General features: G+C 39.8%; 1 pseudogene; it reads right to left on the bottom strand.

Moving 5' to 3' along the window:
- Nucleotides 1–317: 317 nt before the first annotated feature.
- On the bottom strand, nt 318–1,588 carry LOC118901606 (annotated as a pseudogene).
- Nucleotides 1,589–10,036: the final 8,448 nt, after the last annotated feature.

Genomic DNA, 10,036 nt, shown 5'->3' with positions numbered 1-10,036 from the left:
AAGGAGAGGAGAGGAAAGATCTGAAAAATAGGATTCTGGGTGTGTGTGTTTCTGTGTGAGAGAGAAAGGGGGAGAAAAAAAGGAAAAAAGGGGAGACAGACTTCACTCTCCCCTTAAGGGACCCCATCTTCCCTGCCATGTAGTCATCATGCCCCCCACACCCAGCAATGAGAGAGTCTGGCCGGGGAGGGGATGACCGCATTTGCCCTTCTCTATCCTGTGCTTCCCCTGTGTCTGGGTTTTGTCCTCTGGATGCCTGCGTCCTCTTCAAGAGTTGCCTTGTGAGCCCCCCACCCCTGTGGCCCTGAGAGGCGAGATCAGTTGGAAGTGTCAGAATGAACGCTCCCTGGTCCCTCTGTCGGGGACGTCATCGAGGACGGGGTCACAGCCTCCTGCCAGCCACCGTTTGCCCTCATTTCCCGAGGGCTATACATCTGGCCTCTCCCGAGGTTATCCCCGTAGCCCCCGGCCACAACAAGTGTCGGAGTGATTCCACCTGGGAGGCAGGGTAGGAATCTCCGTTGAGCCTGCCATCCCCAGAAACATGTCACCGGATCCTGAGAGATTGAAAGAGCCCCCAGAGCCTGCGGAGGAAGCGGGTGTCAGGGAGCTGGTGGGGCTGTGGCCTCCCTGGGTGACTGACACAGCAGTCTTGATGGCATAGACGTTTGCCTCCTCTTGGAACTTTCCAATATTTTTCTTACAGTGAATCCGCTTGTTGCCAAACCAGTTGGAGACCTGTGGGGTGTGGGGCAGAAAGGAGGGTCAGGTGGGAACCTGCCCCTCTGTAAACACCTTAGTCAACAGGATGGGAGAGCGCCGTGCCCCCAAAACTCCTGCCCATGCCTCCCCAGTACCTGAGAGACAGTGATTCCGCACTTCTTGGCGGCTCCTCTTTAGCCTCCTCACTAGGATGTGGGTTACTCAGGTGGGAGTAGAAATACTCATTCAGGACCTCAGTGACCTGTTTGCTGAAATTACGGCTTTTTCGTCTGGCATCCAGGAAGCAGGAACGCAGGATCATGATGGCGTCGCAGGCGCTCTGCTTGAGTTGCATCTGGATGGCGCTGAACTTCCAGTGGGTGACGCTCACCATGCGCTCCATCTCCTTGGGTGCCACGGGCCGCGTGCGGCTCTGCTCCCTCAGCAGGTTCATGACGTGGCTTGTGAATTCGTGACATGCCTGCTGATACTTCTCCAGTTCCGAGTGGCAAATGTGGCAAATCTGGGCAAGTTTGCTGCGATCACCGGAGTGTTCGATGGAGGTGTCAGGGGACACACCGTCCCTGGCGGCTGCAGCAGTGGCAGCTGCTGCCGCTGAGCCACCCCCTTTCTCAGGCCCTGCCTCACCCTCTGCCAGAAGCATGTTGTCCAAGCACATCAGCTGTGGGTCCACAGGCTCCTCCTCTTGGGAGCTTCGAGTGCTGAGGCCAGTTTTCTCCTTGATTTCACACAAGACGCTAAAGAGGGCAGGCTTCATTCACTGGTGGTTTAGGGCATGTTTCTTGGCCTGGGCCTCGTCCAGGCTCTGGTCGGTGATGGTCATTATCTGCTACAGAATGTCCCTGATGTCTTGCTTCCCTCAGCCTCCCGGGACCCCACCCCCACCCCCACTGGGGTCTCTGCCACTGGGAGGTTCAGCAGGGCCCCCAGGCTCCCCACCCACTAACCCAAGGCCCCCCTAGCCCCCACCTGGAGGGGGAGGCCCCAGCAGCCGCTTGTCCATAGGTGGGGGGGAGCCCTGAGGCCCCTCCCTGTTCGGCCCCTCCCCCCAACTTGGTTACTACTCCCCCAAACTCGCTGGGGCTGCTGCTCTCCCTGCCCCAACCCCTGCCCAGTCTCCTCCCCCTCCCAGCTCTCCCTGGTGTTCACCCCGGCCCTGAAGGGAGACCTGGGGTACCATCTGGGCCCCCCACAGGAGACCCCAGCCCCCCGGCAGTGGAGAGAGAGAGTGTGAACATTGCAAAATAATTTTAAAATATAATAAAGATTCTCAGAGAGCTACAAGAGAACATATATAGATATTTAATGATACCAAGAAAACAATACAAATAAAATGAGAACAATAAAGATATAGAAAATATTTTTTAAAAAAGAAGAAGAAGAAGAACTAACCAGAAATTTTGGAGCTGAATAATATGAGTGAACTGAAGAATTCAATACAGAGGTTCAACAACAGACTTGACCAAGCAAAAGAAAGAATCAATGAGTTAGAAGAAAGATCAATTGAAATTATCCAATCAGAGGAGCAAAAAGAGAAAAGAGAATGAAAAGGAACATAGAAAACCAGTGGGAATGATGGACACCATCAAGAGAAACAATGTATGCAATGGAGTCACAGAAGGAGATGTGAGGGAGAAAAGAAATAATGGCTGAGAATTTCCCAAACCTGGGGAAAGATTTGGACATTCAAGTTCATGAGGCTAATAAGTCATCCCAAAATTTCAATCCGAAACAGTCTTCTCCAAGGCACACATAATAAACTGTCTAAAATCAAAGACAGAGAATTTTAAAAGTCCAAAGAGAAGAAAAAAATTCTGTCACATAAGAGAACTCACATAAGGAGATCAGCAGATTTGTCAAAAGAAATCTTGCAGACCAGGAGAGAAGGATTGATTACATATTCAAAGTGAAGAAAGAAAGGAAGGAAGGAAGGAAGGGAGAAAAGTAAAGAAAAAAATAAAGGAAACTGCCAACCAAGAATACCTTACTCGGGCTTCCCTGGTGGTGCAGTGGTTGAGAATCTGCCTGCCAATGCAGGGGACACAGGTTCGAGCCCTGGTCTGGGAAGATCCCACATGCTGCGGAGCAACTGGGCCCGTGAGCCACAATTACTGAGCCTGCGCATCTGGAGCCTGTGCTCCGCAACAAGAGAGGCCGCAATAGTGAGAGGCCCACGCACCGCGATGAAGAGTGGCCCCCGCTTGCCACAACTGGAGAAAGCCCTCACACAGAAACGAAGACCCAACACAGCCATAAATAAATAAAAATTTTTTTTAAAAAATAAAAAAAAAAAAAAGAATACCTTACTCTACAAAGTTGTCATTCAGAAATGATCGAGAGATAAAGAATTTCCCTAACAAACAAAATTTGATGGAGATCATTACCATTAGACCTGCTTTACAAAAACTTCTGATAAGAGGTCTCCAAGCCAAAATGAAAGGAAACTAATTGCTAACATAAAACATATGAAAATATAACACACACACTAGGTATAGGTAAAGTTAAGCATATAGCCAGATTCAGAATCCCCTAATACTATAATACAGTGGTGTGTTAACTACTTTAATCTAGTAAAAGGACGAAAGTATTAAAAATAGCTATAAGTACAATTGTCAATGAATACACAATACAAAAACAGGTAAATTGTGACATCAAACACAAAATGTATGTGGGGAGGAGGATAAGGGTAGAGTTTTGTATGCAATCAAAGTTAATTAGTATTAGCATAAAATACACTGAGATATATATATATGATGTTTTATGTAAAACTCTGGGTAACCACAGAGCAAAAGCCTACAATAGATCCATAATAAATAAAAAGAAGGGAATCAGAGCATACCACAATGGAAAATATGCAATATGTAAAGACAGCAAGAGAGAAGAAAGGAGTAAGAGAAGTACAAAACAGCCAGAAAACAATTAATAAGATGGCATTAATGAGTCCTACCTATCAATAATTACTCTAAAGGTAAATGGATTGAATTCTGTAATCAAAAAACATAGACTAACTGCATTGATAAATAAAACAAGACCCAAGTATAGCTGCCTACAAGAGACTCACTTCAGCTTTAAGGACACACATAGGCTCAAAGTGAAGGATGGAAAAAGATATTCCATGGCAATTGGAAACCAAAAGAGAGCAGAGGCCGCTATAATTATATTAGACAAAGTAGACTTTAAGTCAAAAGCTGTAGCAAGAGAGAAAAAAGGTCATTAAATATTGATTAAGGGGTCAATTTATCAAGAGGATATAATACTCATAAATATATAAGTACCCAACATCAGAGCCCCTAAATATATTAAGATCAATGGATTCATTATCCAGACAGGGAACCAGTAAGGAAACAGCAGATTTGAACAACATTGTAAACCAAATTGATTGCACAGACATATACAGAATTTTTCAACTAACAGCAACAGAGTAGCAAATTTTCTCAAATACACACAGAACATTTTCTAAAATAAACCATATATTAAACTACAAAACATATCAACAAATTCAAGAATATAGAAATAATGTAAAATATGTTTTGGACCACAATGACAGGAAAGTAGAAAACAACAGGAAGAAAACTGGAAAATTCACAAATATGTGGAATCTAAACAACATGCTACTGAACAACCAATCAATCAACAGAGAAGTCAAAAGAGATTTTAAAATATCTTCAGAGAAACTAAAGTGGAAACACACATACTAACAGTATGGAATGCAGCAAAAGCAGTTGTAAGAGGGAAATTTATAGTGATAAATGCATACATTAAGAAAAAAGAAACATCTCAAAGAAGCAACCTAACGTTACACTTCAAAGAACTAGAAGTGAAGAACAAACTAAACCTAAAGCTAGCAGAGAGAGGAAAAAACAAAGATTAGAGCAGAAATAAATGAAATAGAGAGTAGGAAAACAATAGAAAACATTAACAAAACTAAGAGTTGGTTCTTTGAAAAGATGAACAAAAAGGATAAACAAACCTTCAGCTAGACTAACCAAGAAAGAAAGAGGTAACACTCAAATAAATAAAATTAGATAGGAGAGAGGAGATATTAAAACTGATCCCACAAAATACAAAGGATCATAAGAGACCAGTATGAACCATTATATGCCAAAGAAATTGGATGACCTAGGAGAAGTGGATAAATTCATAGAAGCATACAAAGAAGAAATGGATAAATTCACAGAAGCATAAAACCAACCAAGATTGAATCATGAAAAAATAGTAAATTGGAAGAAATCAATAATGCATAAGGAGATTGAATCAGTAATTAAAAACATCCCCCCAAAAAAGGCCAAGAACAGATGTTTACCTTTTTTTTTTTTTTTTGGCCATGCTGCGAAGCATGCAGGATCTTAGTTCCCTGACCAGGGATTGAACCCGTGCCCACTGCAGTGGAAGGGTGGAGTCCTAACCACTGTACCACCAGGGAATTTCCAACAGATGTTTTCATTGATGAATTCTACCAAATATTTAAAGAAGAAATAATGCCAATCCTTTTTATATTTTTTTAATTTTTTTTTCCTGCTTGGATCTGCTTATCCTTTTTAAACTCTTCCAAAAAACTGAAGAAGGCACACTTTGAAAATAATTTTACATGGCCAGAATTAACCTGATACCAAAGCTATGTAAGAACACTACAAGAAAAAAAGTTACAAGCCAATGTCCCTTTGAATATCAATTTAAAATTCTCAATAAATTTAACCAACTGAATTCAACACTATAATCAAGTGAGTTTAATCCCTAGGATGCAAGGATGGTTCAACATATGCAGTCAATATTGTGATACACCACATAAATAGAATGAAAGATAAAAATCATATGATCATCTCAATAGATGCAGAAAAAGTGTCTGACAAAATTCAACATCCTTACATTTAAAAAACTCGTAAAAAATTGGGTATAGAAGGAACATTCCTCAACATAATATAGACCATATATGAGAAGCCCATAGTTAACATCACACTCAATGGTGAAAGGTTGAAAGCTTTTCCTCTAAGATCAGGAGTGAGACAAGTGTGTCCACCCTTACCATTCTTATTCCACATAGTACTGGCAGTCCCATCCAGAGCAAGTAAGAAGAAAGAGAGAAAGAGGATAGAGAAAGAGGAAAAAGAAAAAGAAAGAAAGAGGAAAGAAAGAAAGAAAGAAAGAGGAGGAGAAGAAGAGAACGAAAGAAAAGAAAGAAAGAAAGAGGGAAGGGGAAGGAAGGAAGGAAGGAAGAAGGAAAGAGGAGGAAGGAAAGAAAGAAAGAAAGGAAAGGAAAGAAAAGAAAGAAAAAGGAAGGAAAGGAAGGAAGAAGAAAAGAAAAGAAAGGGAAAAGAGAAGAAAGAAAGAAAGGAAGGAAAGAAAAGAAAGGAAAGAAGAAAGAAAGGAGAAAAGGAAGGAAGGAAGAAAGAATGGAAGGATGGAAGGAGGAGGAAGGAAGGGAAGGAGGAAAAAAGAAAGAGAGAGAGAGGAGAAAAGCATCCAAATTAGAGAGGAAGAATTAAAATTGTTTCTGCAGATGACATGATGCTATATGTAGAAAACCCTAACACTCCACCAAGATAAAAACCATTAGAATTAATAAAAGAATTCAGTGAAGTTGCAGGAGACAAAATCAACATACAGAAATCATTTGCATTTCTATACATTAACAATGAAACATCTGGGAAAAAAATCAAGAACATAATCTCATTAAAATTGTATCAAGGACTTCCCTGGTGGTACAGTGGTTAAGAATCTGCCTGCCAACACAGGGGACATGGGTTCGAGCCCTGGTCCGGGAAGATTCCACATGCTGCGGAGCAACTAAGCCCATGCGCCACAACTACTGAGCCTACTCTCTAGAGCCCACGAGCCACAACTACTGAGCCTGCATGCCACAACTACTGAAGCCCACGTACCTAGGGGGCCCATGCTCCGCAACAAGAGAAGCCACCGCAATGAGAAGCCCATGTACCGCAACAAAGAGCTAGCCCCCACTCACTGCAACTAGAGAAAAGCTCACACACAGCAACGAAGACCCAATACAGCCAAAAATAAATAAATAAATTTATTTTTAAAAATTGTATCAAAAATAATAAAATACTTAAGAATAAATTTAAGAGGTGAAAGAGGTGAAAGATCTTATAAAAAGTATAAGACTGATGAAAGAAATTGAAAAAGACACAAATAAATGGAAATCTATACAATGTTCATGAATTAGAAGAATTAATACTGTTAAAATTCCATACTACCCAAAGCCATCTATAGAGTCAAGGCAATTCCTATCAAGACCAATGGCATTTTTGACAGTAATGAAAAAAGAATACTAAAAGAATACTAAAATTTGTGTCAAACCACAAAAGACCTCAGATAGCCAAAGCAATCTTTGGAAAAAACAAACAGACAAACAAAACCTGGATTTGTGATTTCTAGATATACTACATAGCTGTAGTAACCAAGCAGTAGAGAAATGATATGAAAATAGACACATAGATCAATAAAACAGAATGAGAGCTCAGAAATAAACCCAAGCATATACAGTCAACTAATGTTTGACTAGGAAGCCAAGAATATTCAATGGGGAAAGATAGTCTTTCCAATAAATGGCGCTGGGAAAACTGGATATTTACATACAGAAGAATGAAACTAGACCCCTGTCTTACACCACTCACAAAAATTAACTCAAAATACACTAAAGACTTAAATTCCTTTAGGCTCTGAAACCATAAAACTTCTAGGAAAAAATATAGGAAAAAAGCTCCTTGACATAGGTATTGTCAATGAGTTTTTGGATATGACACCTAAAGCACAAGCAACAAAATCAAAATAAACAGTGAGACTACAGCAAACTAAAAAGCTCCTGTAGAGCAAAAGAAACAATTCACAAAATAAAAAGACAACCTACAGAATGGAAAAAATACTTGCAAATCATATACCTGACAAGTGGCTAATATCCAAAATATGTGAGAAACTCATGAATCAATGGCAAAAAAAAAAAACCCACAAAAAACCCAAAAATAATATGATTGTAAAATGGGTAAAGGATGTAAATACACATTTTTCCGAAGAGGATATACAAATGACCAGTAAGTATATGAAAAGGTGTTCAACATCACTAACCATCAAGAAAATGCAAATCAAAACCATGAGCTATCACCTCACACCTCTTACAATGGCTATTTCAAAAAAAGACAAGAGATAAAAGTTGTTGGCAAAGATGTGGACAAAAGGGAAACCTTGTACACTGTTGGTGAGAATTTAAATAGGTACAGCCTCTATGGAAAACAATATGGAGGTTCCTCAAAAAATTAAAAATAGAACTACTATGTAATCCAGAAATTCCACTTCAAGTATTTATCTTAAAAAATGAAATCATGGGGCTTCCCCGGTGGCGCAGTGGTTGAGAGTCTGCCTGCTAATGCAGGGGACATGGGTTCGAGCCCTGGTCTGGGAAGATCCCACATGCCGCAGAGCAGCTGGGCCCGTGAGCCACAATTACTGAGCCTGCGCGTCTGGAGCCTGTGCTCCGCAACAAGAGAGGCCGCGATAGTGAGAGGCCCGCGCACCGCGATGAAGAGTGGCCCCTGCTTGCCACAACTAGAGAAAGCCCTCGCACAGAAACGAAGACCCAACACAGCCATAAATAAATAAATAAATAAATAAATTAAAAAAAAAAAATGAACTCATGATCTTGAAGAGATATCTGCACTCCTATCATTTTGCAGCATTATTCACAATAGCCAAGAAGTGGAAACAACCTAAGTGTTCATTGACAATTATAAGGATAAAGAAAATGTGATAAATATTTGATGTATAGACTTATAGATATATCTATAGATAAAGATGTAGGTTTAAGTCTATATACAGGCATAGATATTATAGATGTAGATATAGATACACACAATGGAATAATTATTCAGCCATAAAAATGTAGGAAATTCTGTCTCTAGGGACAACATGGATGGACCTTGAGGACATTATGCTCAATGAAATAAGTAAGACAGAGAAAAACAAATACTGTTTGATCTCATTACATGTGGAATCTAAAATACCAAACTCATAGAAACAGAGAGTAAATTGGTGACTGCCTGGGCAGGGGTGGGGGTGGGAGGAATGCATGAAGGTGGTCAAAGGGTACAAACTTCTACTTATAACATGAATAAGCTCTGGGAATGGAATGTACATGTGACTATAGTTGATAATACTGGATTGTGTACTTGATCATTACTAATAAAGTCGATCTTAAAAGTCCTCATAACACACATACGAAAAGTAACTATGTGATGTGATATATGTGTTAACTGACTTAATGATGGTAATCATTTCATAATACATATTTCTTTTTTTAATATTTTAATTTTGTTGGAGTATAGTTGATTTACAATGTGTTAGCTTCAGGTGTACAGCAAAGTGATTCAGTTATACATATACATATACTCATTCTTTTTTAGATTATTTTCTCATATAGGTTATCACAGAATATTGAGTAGAGTTCCCTGTGCTATACAGTAGGTCTGTGTTGATTATCCATCTTATATATAGCAGTGTGTGTGTGTTAATCCCAAGCTCCTGATTTATCCCTCCCTCCCAACATTTTCCCTTTGGTAACCATAAGTTTGTTTTTGATATCTGTAAGTCTGTTTCTGTTTTGTAAATAAGTTCATTTTTATCTTTTTTTTAAGAATTAGATTCCACATATGAGTGATATCACATGATATTTGTCTATATCTGTCTGATTTACTGCACTTAGTATGATAATCTCTAGGTCCATCCATGTTGTTGCAGATGGCATTATTTCATTCTTTTTTATGGCTGAGTAATATTCCATTGTATATATGTACCATATCTTCTTTATCCTTTCCTCTGTCAGTGGACATTAAGGTTGTTTCCATGTCTTGGCTATTGTAAATAGTGCTGAAATGAACATTGGGGTACATGTATACTTTCAGATTATGGTTTTCTCCAGATATATGCCCAGGAGTGGGATTGCTGGATCATTTGGTAGTTCTAATTTTAGTTTTTAAAGTAACCTCCATACTGTTCTCCATAGTGGTTGCACTAATTTACATTCCCACCAACAGTATAGGAGGGTTCTATTTTCTCCGCACCCTCTCCAGCATTTATTGTTTGTAGACTTTTTGATGATGGCTATTCTTACTGATGTGTGGTGATACCTCATTGTAGTTTTGATTTGCGTTTCTCTGATAATTAGTGATGTTGATAATTAGATTTTTTCATGTGCTTTTTGGCCATCTGTACGACTGCCTCAGAGAATATATATATGCATTTCAAAGCATCACATTGTACACCTTACACTTATACCATATCTTATGGCAATTATACCCAATAAAGC

The sequence above is a fragment of the Balaenoptera musculus genome, chromosome 10 (genome assembly GCF_009873245.2).
Source record: "Balaenoptera musculus isolate JJ_BM4_2016_0621 chromosome 10, mBalMus1.pri.v3, whole genome shotgun sequence".
Taxonomy (NCBI): domain Eukaryota; kingdom Metazoa; phylum Chordata; class Mammalia; order Artiodactyla; family Balaenopteridae; genus Balaenoptera; species Balaenoptera musculus.
This window is presented reverse-complemented; position numbering and strand designations above follow the sequence as displayed.